At 39.9% G+C, this 11,579-nt stretch overlaps 1 pseudogene; it reads right to left on the bottom strand.

Annotated features, from left to right (window-relative positions):
- Positions 1-8,697: 8,697 nt before the first annotated feature.
- On the bottom strand, positions 8,698-9,881 carry LOC122743098 (annotated as a pseudogene).
- Positions 9,882-11,579: the final 1,698 nt, after the last annotated feature.

Here is an 11,579-nt window from a genome sequence, read left to right as displayed (position 1 = left end):
AATTCCAGCCATTTTAGTTTCTTTCCATAGGATTACAGATTTCAAGCTGAAAGGGGCCTTAGAAGCCATCTAGTGGGGTGGCTAGATTGGAATGGGTTAATGAAATATAGCATGATTGCTGTACCTGAGCAATGACCTCAGGGTCACCAGCTGGAAGACTAGTGATGTGACTCCAAGGATACATAAATTAACAAACATAGAAATCAAATAGAATACACTGAACAATGTGTTTTGGTTAAAACTAACCATTCCCTGTAAAGAATACTTTCTTCCTGTATTCATCATTGTGAAAATTCTAAAGTTACATTTTTTTAGTTTGTTCCCCTGGATGGACACGCCGACCAGCTGCATTTTATCTCTCTGTATATATACTGCGCACTCTGTGATTGAACTTTGTTTCTCATGGATGACTGGAGACCCCTAGTCTTCTCATTTGCACCACCAGCAATCTAGTACACCTTTTTTTCCCCTTCCTGCTCCATATGGCCTTTGCTCTTTTGAGTACAAAGCTCTTCTCTGGAGCATAGCTACCAATTTCCTTGAACATGACAATTGCTTTTTCCTCCAACCAAGGAGCCAAATGTTTGGGATGACCACGATTAAGTATCAAAAATATAATTGGGACACTTTACCCTATCTGATGAGAAAGGTCCCAGGGTTACTCAGCCAGTAACTGCCTAAAACAGTTGTTTTTTTCATTTCTTGACTCTGGGTCCAGCATTCTATCTATGATGCCACCTACCTACCTCAACAGACTCAACAGGGCTCTACACACCCAGTTTATGCTGTGGACAGTTATAGGAATCACTATTCTAGGCTCCTACCTCTTTATAGTTTGATGTTTATGGTGAGTGGTAGTGATTGTAGCCTTTTTCATATAAAACATAGCACCCAGAGTACTGTGGGGTGTTGGATGATGCAAATATTGGGTGTCAGTGAGCATATGGTTGACAACACCACTTTGATCTTGTTATGAACAGTCAAGGTTTATTGTTGTTCAGTCATATCTGACTTTGCGTGACCCCATTTTTTGGGGGGGGCATAATTTCTTGATAGAGATACTAGAGTGTTTTGGCATTTCCTTCTCCACATCATTTTACAGAAAAGGAAACTGAAGCAAACAGGGTTAAGTGACTTGCCCAGGGTCACACAGCTAGTAAGTGTCTGAGGCCAGATTTGAACTCAGGATAATGAGTTTTACCAACTCCAGGCCTGGAATTCTATCCACTGAGCCACATAACTACCCATAGTAGTCAGGTACTGGCCACAAAAGTGTTTTGAGAGATTCATCTACAGGTTGACCATACAGTAATGAATTATTCAGCCATACCCATTTTCAAAGAAAATCTACTAAATTATTTATGTGGATAGCATACCCACACATACAAAATTATAGATTTTGGGAGCATTGAAATCTTAAAAGTAAGAGGATTCAGCTCAACACAATATACATACTCCTAACACAGAGCTTCTCCTGATTCTCTCAGTTGTTATGGTTCCCAACATAACTTTATGTTTTCATTGTTTATTTTATATTTACTTGTTTGAGTTGATTACCCTCAACCCCAATAGATGGGAGGTATCATTTTTGTTTTTCCTTTTGTGTTCATAGTGTCTGGCAGATAGTAGGCACTAGATACTTGTTGAATGAATGAATGGGCAAAATGTAGAATCTTACAATGACCAGGGAGAGCAATAGAGAAAAACAAGCCAGGTGAGAAGGGTGCGGATATATGAGTTATGGGGCAGCTAGGTGGCGCAGTGGATAATGCACCTGCCCTGGATTCAGGACTCCCTGAGTTCAAATACAGCCTCAGATACTTGACACTTAACTAGCTATGTGACCCTGGGCAAGTCACTTAACCCTCATTGCCCTAAAAAAAAAAAAAAAGATATATGAGTTAGCTATTCTCCTTTTTCAAGGATACCCCTCTGCTAACAGTAAAAGTCCAAATGCTTGCCTTTTACCATTTTTCATAATTGACCTCCCAAAAGGCTATCCCCACTTACTTCTTTATTCTGCTTCAAAAATCTGCTCCAGTCAACTTGATCTATTTAATAGTCCCTGAAAAGGGGGCAGCTAGGTGGCACAGTGGATAAAGCACTGGCCTTGGATTCAGGAGGACCTGAGTTCAAATCCAGCCTCAGAAACTTTACACTTAACTAGCTGTATGACCCTGGGCAAGTCACTTAACCCTCATTGCCCTGCAAAAAAAAAAATTGTCCCTGAAAAGAACTTGTTTTTTTTTCTCTTTTTTGGTCATTTTATTTTTACCCAACCCCAGAAATTCTGCCTTCCCCCTCCCTCTCCAGCAATCAAAATCCAGTCCATTCTCCATTCCTTCTCTTCCACAACAAACTCTTATTTAGTATTAGTATATTCACAACACTTGGCAAAGCTTTCAAAGAGCTACAAAGATGAGTAAGTCATAACTTCCTACCTGTGAAATACATAGATAGTATTTAGTAGCTCAAATTCTCTTCCTTGATTACCATAGTCTAAAGTAATCTTTTCTTCCTCTTAACTTGGATGTCACTTTTTGGCTATTCCAATCACTTGGCAATTGCCTTTTCTTTTTCTTTTCTTTTTTTCTTTTTTTTTTTTTTGCCAGTGTCTTATCAGTCATCTTTCCAATGTGGAAGAACCAAAAAGTCCCACACATCAAGTAGAAAGAGTGCTGGAGGATCTGGTGGGGCTGGATGTACCAATCCCAATTGCAGCTTCTATGAAAAAAAAAAAAACCCAACACCCTTCCATCCCTGACACCCTACCATTACTTTCCTCCTTCTGAAGACAGCATTAATTGAGCTTTCACAATCCTGATGACCCTGGGGCTGATTCTGAGGAAATAGGGAACATTCATGCTTTCCTTCCTCAATTCTCCATTCTTACTTTCCCTGACCCTTCTGCTGCAGTCTCTATTGCTCTCCTGAAGACCGCAGCATATGAGGTTGTAGCGGCAGTAGTGACAGAGATTTGGTTGTATGCACCCCTGCTATCTGTGATTGACAACTGGTGGTATCCTTTACCCTAAAATCCTCTTCATAAGGTTGTTGCCCCTGCTCTGCCATCCCCTGCCATCTGATGGCTTCATTTTAGGATTTAAGCCTCTCATTGTGGGAATTATACATGCCATAATAAAAGTATTTTGTACCTTATTAATTACTGACCATTGTGCTTCTTTGTGAAAACTTCCTAGTCAAAATGACAAATTCTGGAGGATATGGGGGTGGGGTGGGAGTGGGGGCCACCCTGGGAATGGGTACACTAATATAATGTTGCTGGAGCTGTGAACTAGTCCAACCATTCTGGAGAACAATTGGATTTATGATTTAAAAAAAACTATTAAACTGTTCACACCCTTTGCTCCAGCAATGTCACTACTAGGTGTCTAGACCAAAGAAATCAAAGGAAAAGGAAAAGTGCCCATGTGTCCAAAGTTATGGTGGTAAAGAATTGGAAACTGAGCGGATGCCCATCAATTGGGGAATGACTGAACAAGTTGTAGTATATGAATGTGATGTTGTACTATTGTAGTGTATGAAATGATGAAAGGGATATGGTTTCAGAATAACCTGATAAGATTTGTATGAACTGAACAGAGAGAAGTGAGCAGAAACATGGCAGCGATTTATACGGTAGCAGCAGTTCTGAAAGATAACCAACTTTGAGAGACTTAAATAACTTGGATCAACACAATTCCAAAAAGTTATGATGAAATACACTATCCACCTCCAGAAAGAGAATGGACTTAAAGTGCAAACTGAACGAAGCATAGTTTCTTCTTTCTTTTTCTTTTTTGTTGAACATGGCTAATGCAGAAACTTGTTTTGTATGTCTAAACATATTTGTCATGGTTTATTTGTCTTCCTTTCTTAATGGATGAGAGAGGAAGAGAATTTGGAAGTGAAAATAAAATTGAATTAAAAAAAAAAACTTCCTAGTCCCTGAGGAAAACTGAGATATTAGCAATAATTCCAAAATTCCTACTTTTTTTTCTGCTCCCATGTCTCTCTTGTTGTCATAACCCATTGGGCCCATATCTTTTTCTCTGGAAGATAATATTCTGATTCCCTTGAATTGCTATTTCCCCAACCTTCCACCCATGAAAACCTATTCTTGATATTATCAGGAGGAGCCATCAAATCACTATCTTCCCAAATATCTGAGAAGAGGTAATTTTGGTCTTACAGAAGAGAGTGGATACAGGAGCTACCTCCTTTATACCCGTGCATCAGCAGTGGGAGCTGTAACAGAAGGTCGGGGAAATTGAGAATGGGGAAGAGAGGAAGGAAAGCACAAGTCTTCCTTTCACTCTCATGATATCTCAAGTAATTCTGTGAATACTTTTAGGAGTCACCAGTTTATCCCCCTCCCTCTTTATATTTTATTACTCATGGCAATGGTGGCCATAGCACTGTTAACACAAATCACAGATTTATGCTTTACAAGTCAGACATAGCTATGAATAACCAAGGGATGGTCTGTGCAGGATAGCAGTTGATTACTGCTATCCCATAGACCAGTAAAGGAAGGATTAATTTTTGTACCGACTCTATATGCATCAATATGTCAGTCATGGAACATTCTTCCTGAGTTCCAGCCTTTCCCAAAAATACCTTTAAATAATACCATCATGAAGAGGATATTATCATGTAAGACAACAATGGTAAAATCTCCTAGCAGAGTCAGAAGGATTCTGTGAGTACTGTTGTATCAAGTGTAAAAGAGGTATAAAATTTGGGTATGAAGTTCTCTAATACTAAAGATGAATGATTCATCCTTGGTTTGTTGTCCCCCCAAAAATAAGATGCTGGTACTCACCTCTCTGCCCCATTCAACATAGCTCACTTTTTACCTCAGAACTAGGTTGACAATGACATTGACATGAATGTTTCTTGATCATTTTTATCCTTCCAAGAACTCTACCTAAAACTATAACCATCGGTGCCTCATGTGGTCATTTTGAGGCCCTCTAAACTAGATACTGATCTTGAGTGGCTAGATTAAGATAGCCCCAAATGGGAGAACTATGAACAATGTATGAAAGTAACAGAGTAGCAATGGCTTTGATAATATGTAAGGAAAACCTGTTTAAAACTAGAGCTGTCCAAAAGTAGAATGAACTGTCCCAAGGAGTAATGAGTTCCTGGTCATTGGAAGTCTTCAAAGAGAGGCTTGATGACCAATTTTATTCAATTCAATTCAACAAGCATTTATTAAACACCTAATATGTGTCACGCACTGGATTAGACAAAGGGAAATACAAAGACAAAAACAATATGGTCACTGCCCTCAAGGAGCTTACATTCTATTGTAAGAAACAACATATACACATATAGTAAAATGCAAATAAATACAAAGTAAATACAACATAATTTTTGGAGAGCACTAGCAAGAGGTAAAGACTGTATGACAGGTATGGAAGCTATCCAAAGGCATGGAGATATTAAATGAAATCATGTTGCAGAAGGATTCTAGGATAGATGTAAACTAGAATAGATGACCACTGAGATACCATTCAACTCATAAACTCTTTGATTCTCAATCTCCATTTCTAGGAACAACATACCCAATATGAGTTTTCTCCCTCTCTGTAAGAGATAGAGAAGTCACCTGGAGAGGGGAACTTTCAGGTTATAACAAGGAGATAAACTTCCAAAATGGAAACCTGGAGTGGAGAGTAGAATATGAGGAGGAAGATAGTTCTTATCCCCAATAATTCCTCATTTCAATTAATTCCCAATTCAATTCATTTCCATTTCAATTCATGAGGTGAGTCTATGTTTGAAGATTAGTAAGAAGAAAGAAATGGAAATGTTGTTCATTCTATTTCTCAGAGACCAAGAGGAAAATTATGTCCAGCTTAGAACCCAATGGGGAGGTGAGAGTTGAGGGCCAAGAGAGGAGTGAGGCTTCCTCTCAACTCATTTTACTTCTCACTTCTTACTATACTAGGTATCTTCCCCTTATCTAAAACTGTTATCATATCAATATTATCACTATCTATATATTATGCCCCAGTCCAAACTGTAAAGACAGATAATATTGAATAAAACATTTAGGTATGTAGGCAGCCAATCCAGAAGGTGCCTCAGATTTATGATGTGATGGCATCTGGAGAGAATAATATAGCAGCAGATTGGTGGCTACTCTACTATAGTATGCTGTGTAACCTCAGTGGGATGAGAGATTAACTGTCATTCTGGAGAGACTGTTAACTGTGATGGATGAAGAGATGACAGAGAAAAAGGACAAAGAGAACTTATATCCTGAGAGAACTGAGTTTAACCCTTATCTTACAAAGAAACATGAAGAGAATTCTTGAGAAGAGGCTTCAATTATTATCCTGAGACATTTGAATGGTGGAGCTGCATTTACAGAATTCAAGAGGGAACAGTTGTAGTCATGATCAAAGGTGACTTTGTGATCATGATCACAGTTGACATATTGGAAATAATCATTTCTATCTTTGTTTTTGGTTACATGGTTGATATATGGTATAGTCAGTAAAGTTGACATTTATTTGAACCTAGGAGATTTTAAAGGGTTTGATATAGGTAAGAGAGATTAGCACAAGTTTTGGGGAAAGAGGTTTCTTCAATTTATTAAATAATATTTAATAAACTGGGATGGGGACTCAAAGATTATTGAGATGTAATTACAGGAATTAATAAATATCAAAATATACCTCTTGATTGCCTTATAATCTTCTCCCTAAAGTATTTCTACTTTGGTTCTGGTGACTGATTTAGGAACTGCCCTGAAAATCACAGAAAGAAAGGAGTGAAAAACCTGACCCTTATGCACATAAGCCAATGTATGGAAGACAGGCACCCCCATATCCATCTCAAGGAATCCTAAAGAAAGACAAAGATTAAGAGCAATGATTGGGTAATAACAATGAATAATGGCAGTGGCTGCTTAGCTTGCTGTGGGCACTTCCCACCCTGATCACCCTCTGGAGTTATCACTAAATGCCTGAAAGAGGAAACACCCAACAAAATGGATATAAATGCTTATATTAACATCAGCCACAAGATCAAAATGAGTAAGAGAGCCAGAGCTATCTAATGGCTGTATTGTGACTAGGGAGGCAAAGCTATAGCACATCCCAGAGGGATTAGTTAATATATCAGGAGTCACTCCATTGTTCTTTGCCTTGAAAAGGTTAAGTGAGCTGAGCTGAGTTAACTCAGTTAAGGTGCTGGTTTTACTAATTCAGTCACTTCAACTTCCACAAAACACTCTAATAATCCAAAACTCCTTGTACTAAAACTACTACATTTATACTGTCTTTTTTTTTTTAAAGGAGGTGGTGAAATTACAGCTAAATGCATATTTATACGCAATAATATGTGTACTAGCATCAGAATAAAACTAGTAGGTTAGAGCATCACAATAATTACTACCACCTTGAGTACTGTAATGGGGTAGGACTGTTGAAGTTTGACCTGTCCAGCTGACATGGGTCTTCTCCTTGAGACATACCTTGAAGCAGGAGAGATAGGACCATTGGGCGTGGCTGCTGCCTTTGGGTTGTGAGGGAAACAGAGATGGCTCCAGAGATGAGAACTGCCTCTCACTGAACTTCTCCCAACCACCACCAGTAGGGGACAGTCCTCCCTCAATAAGGGAACTTTCCACAGTCAGATGATCACCCCATTGGATCATAACCAGTCCTCTATAAAAGTATTTGCCTGTCTTCTCCTCAGGAGAGAGGTATCTCAGAGAACCATGCCTCTATTCCATGTCTTCTCCCCATGAGAAGTCCAAGTACTTATCTCTTGGTTTCCTTTCTCTAGCACCCAAATAAAATATTTTATTCTAATTGGATTTGTGTGCAAGAGGGAGTAATTCTTTCAAGAGGAATTCCTATGAACCCCCAACCCCAACCCCCACCAATTTCCCCCATAACATAATTGGCACCCAACATTGCAGGGTACAGGAAATTCCTCTCTCCTCTTACCACACAAAACCCAGAGGTAGGAACCTCCCTTTTGGCTTTTTTTTTCTCTCTCTCCCACCTGACTCAACCTCTCATTTGAGCCACAGAGAGGTAGAGGCAGTCAGCTTTTGCATGTGATAGATCCTGGTAGCTGTGGTAAACTGAGACACTGGAATGGGGGATGCTCCTCAAAGGTGAGGCCACCTCTCCTAACTTCTTGTCCCCAGTGCAGCCCCCAAGAGGTTGGCTGAGCTAAAACCTAGCTCCCTGTAGTCTGGTCCCTGTGGGCTTGGAATTTGGGGGGCCAGCCCCCTGTTACTGACATCTCTATGGTCCAAACCACAGTCATGCTGGATGTAGTAGTTACCTCATATAATAGACATATATCTATTGATTCCTTAATAGACACAGGGGCAACCTCTATCTTACTCTCTCATTCAGGTCCCACTATTCCATCAAAGCAGCAGGTTGTGGGGAGAGGGGAAAGACCCCTTAAATGTAGGCAGACATTGCCTTTAGTATGTATGCATGAGGATCGCATATTCCATCATTCCTTCCTTGTTTTAAGCTCCTCACCCTGTCCCTTATTGGGGCAAGATGTCAAGAAAAAGTGAGCATAGGACTGCAACTCAGTGAGAAATTCCTAACCTATGGGCTCTTTTTTTTTTAATGACAAAAAGGATTTTTTATTTTGACATATGAATAAGGGTTGACTCCTCAGGACATTGCCTTTGGCATCTTTTCCAACTTATTCATCACCTTGTTGCACTGTGCCTTTCTCAGAAACATAGATGCCATCCAAAATTTTTCTGATATCCTTGTTTTTTACTGTGGTAGCCTGTTGGATCAGGGCAGCCGAGTTTGATACAAGTTTGATATCATCTCCTTCAAGAATTAACTCATCTTTTGGGGCTTAAGAAACAGCACAAGCTACACCTGGTTTCAGGCACACTCTTTGGATATATTTTTCATCCAAGACATTTCTGATTTCAACAAGTGAGTCATTCTCTGGAATAACAACATTGATGGGTGTGAGAAAATAATGGGTTTTGGAACACCCAGAGGTGGGGGGGGGGGCCCACACACACACACACACACACACCCTCGAGGGGATTATATTGAGATTGATTGGATTGACTTTGCTGATTGACTCACTTGGAGTTAACTTGATTGGAACCACACCTACCTGAAGCCCTGGCCCTCAGAGGGTATGTTCTCTGAACTCTGACCTCCACACCATTCTGCTCATGGACCACCCTCAAGTCCAGTAAACCAATATACTTGAATGATGTTAGCCAATTAGCTTTGAGCAGTGTGGAAGGGCAGCCTCTCCTGAAACCAGGAGGAAGCTTCCACACTCAGGCTCTCAAGAAGCGCTTGTGGAGGAGGACTTAGAAGAAGAAGCAGGCCAGGTTGAGCTCTAGGCTAGATAGGCTTCTTCTTAACTTTCTGAGCCAAGTGTTCTCTCTTTATTGATATTTGATATGCTTTAATAAATGCTTAATGCCCCAAACTGGTGATAAAGCTTCTATTTTATAAGTAACAAATATATTAGAAATCCCAGCTAATTTTCCCTAAACTTGGGAAAATTATATAAATTATATAAGGCGACTGCATATAATTTTAAACTCCACATGGGTAAGTGAGCATACACAGACCTCATCTTGTAATGAAAACCCAGGGTGACACCTTTGATCATGTTTTGTACATGACTACAGATTTTTCAAACAGTTGTAAGTTCTTTTCAATTTCTCCACCATTTGTCCACCCATAGACATTCTTCTTTCCAAGGAGACTGAGCTCAACATTGATATGGTTGAAATCCCTATGGAGGATTCCTCTGAGCCCCTTCACAATAACTGTATGACCTTTAAGAGAGATGTCAACATTTTCCGGGATGTTGACTGTCCAATTGCTTAGAATGGTCCTCATTGTGATGGTGAAAGGGCCAAAGAGCCCCATGGGCTTTTAGTTCACTGCATAGACCAGAAGAAATAACCTGTAGCTATCTCACAGTTGTTAACCTTCTGTAGTAAAGTGCTTTGGGAGCTGGAGAGAAGCTTCCATTCCTGGTTCTGACCTCTATAAAATGTAGAAGTGAGCAGCAGGACTCTCCAATGGAGATGAAACCAAACATTCATGGGAAGTATATAGTATTTCCTGATAAGCCTGATAAAGCATTCAGCTGCAACCTTCCTTGATTCTGGGTCTTGGAGGCCTATTGGTTCTTTATTAATATCACAAGAGAGAAACAATTAAATATACTGGAACAATGGAAAGAACAATAGGTCACCAACAAGGAAGATCTCAGAATCTTTATGAAATAAGGCATATCCTCACTGAGAAACTTAAACCTGGCAAACATATCCCAAGTACGGTTCTGGTTCCATTGTCACTTGGAAAGTGATCACTATGAGATTATTCAGAGGGGCTTCAGAATGAGTAAGGGATCGCTATGGGAAGAAATGAGGAAGTGCTATAAATGATGGTGACCAGGTCCTTTGATATTAAATGAAGGATGGAATACTTCTAAGTATTATCATTCAAGAGGTTCCAATTGCTGGCTACTCTTTCTCAAAGGATTATGTCTATTAGGACCATAATGTATAGCAAGGGATGAGGGAGCGGTCCAGGGCTAATCATTCTGCATGCTTCTCTTTCATAACCCTTCCATTTTTATCCAGATGAAATTAAGTCAATAAATATCATATACAGATCAGAAAGGGAAAATAATTTGCAAAAGATGCACTGGGGGCAGCTAGGTGGCACAGTGGATAGAGCACCAGCCCTGGAGTCAGGAGGACCTGAGTTCAAATCTGGCCTCAGATACTTGACACTTACTAGCTGTGTGATCCTGGACAAGTCACTTAACCCCAATTGCCTCACCAAAAAAAAAAAAAAAAAAAAAAAGATGCACTGAAAGGAAAAGAATGGGTAGCGAGGTTGTTCTTCCTCTTCCCATTTACCTTAGTGGGAGTGGCTAGGTGTTATAAACTGATTCAAAGTATATGAGCTTCAGCTTTTTCCTTACTCTCCCAGGGTAAAAACTGTGAAGTTAGTACATATTGTTTTGGGGGTTTTGCAGGGCAACGAGGGCTAAGTGACTTGCCCAGGGTCACACAGCTAGTAAGTATCAAATGTCTGAGGTTAGATTTGAACTCAGGTCCTCCTGAATCCAGCAAAGGTGCTTTATCCATTGTGCCACCTAGCTGCCCCCAAATTTAGTGCGTATTGAACTAGAGATTGAGGTTTGTATGCAACCAATCCAAAAGATGCCTCAAATTTCCGAAGTGAAAATATCTGAGTAGATTACAATAGAATCTCCTCCCCAAAGTGTATTCACTATGTGCCTGGTGATTGTCTCAAGAAATATCCTATTCCAGAAATCAGAGACAGGGAGATCATGATAATAAATAATAGATATTTATTTGCTTGTTTTTGCAGGGCAATGGGGGGTAAGTGACTTGCCCAGGGTCACACAGTTAGTACATGTCATATGTGCAAGGTCGGATTTGAACTCAGGTCCTCCTGAATCCAGGGCCAGTGCTTTATCCACTGTGCCACCTAGCTATTTATTAAGAAGGAACTCATTTCCTCAGTGTATAAAGTGCAGCCAGCAGGTCAGCGAGG

This window comes from Dromiciops gliroides, chromosome 2 (genome assembly GCF_019393635.1).
Source record: "Dromiciops gliroides isolate mDroGli1 chromosome 2, mDroGli1.pri, whole genome shotgun sequence".
In the NCBI taxonomy this organism is placed as follows: domain Eukaryota; kingdom Metazoa; phylum Chordata; class Mammalia; order Microbiotheria; family Microbiotheriidae; genus Dromiciops; species Dromiciops gliroides.
Note: the sequence above shows the minus strand (reverse complement) of the source record. Positions and strands in the feature narration are given on the sequence as shown.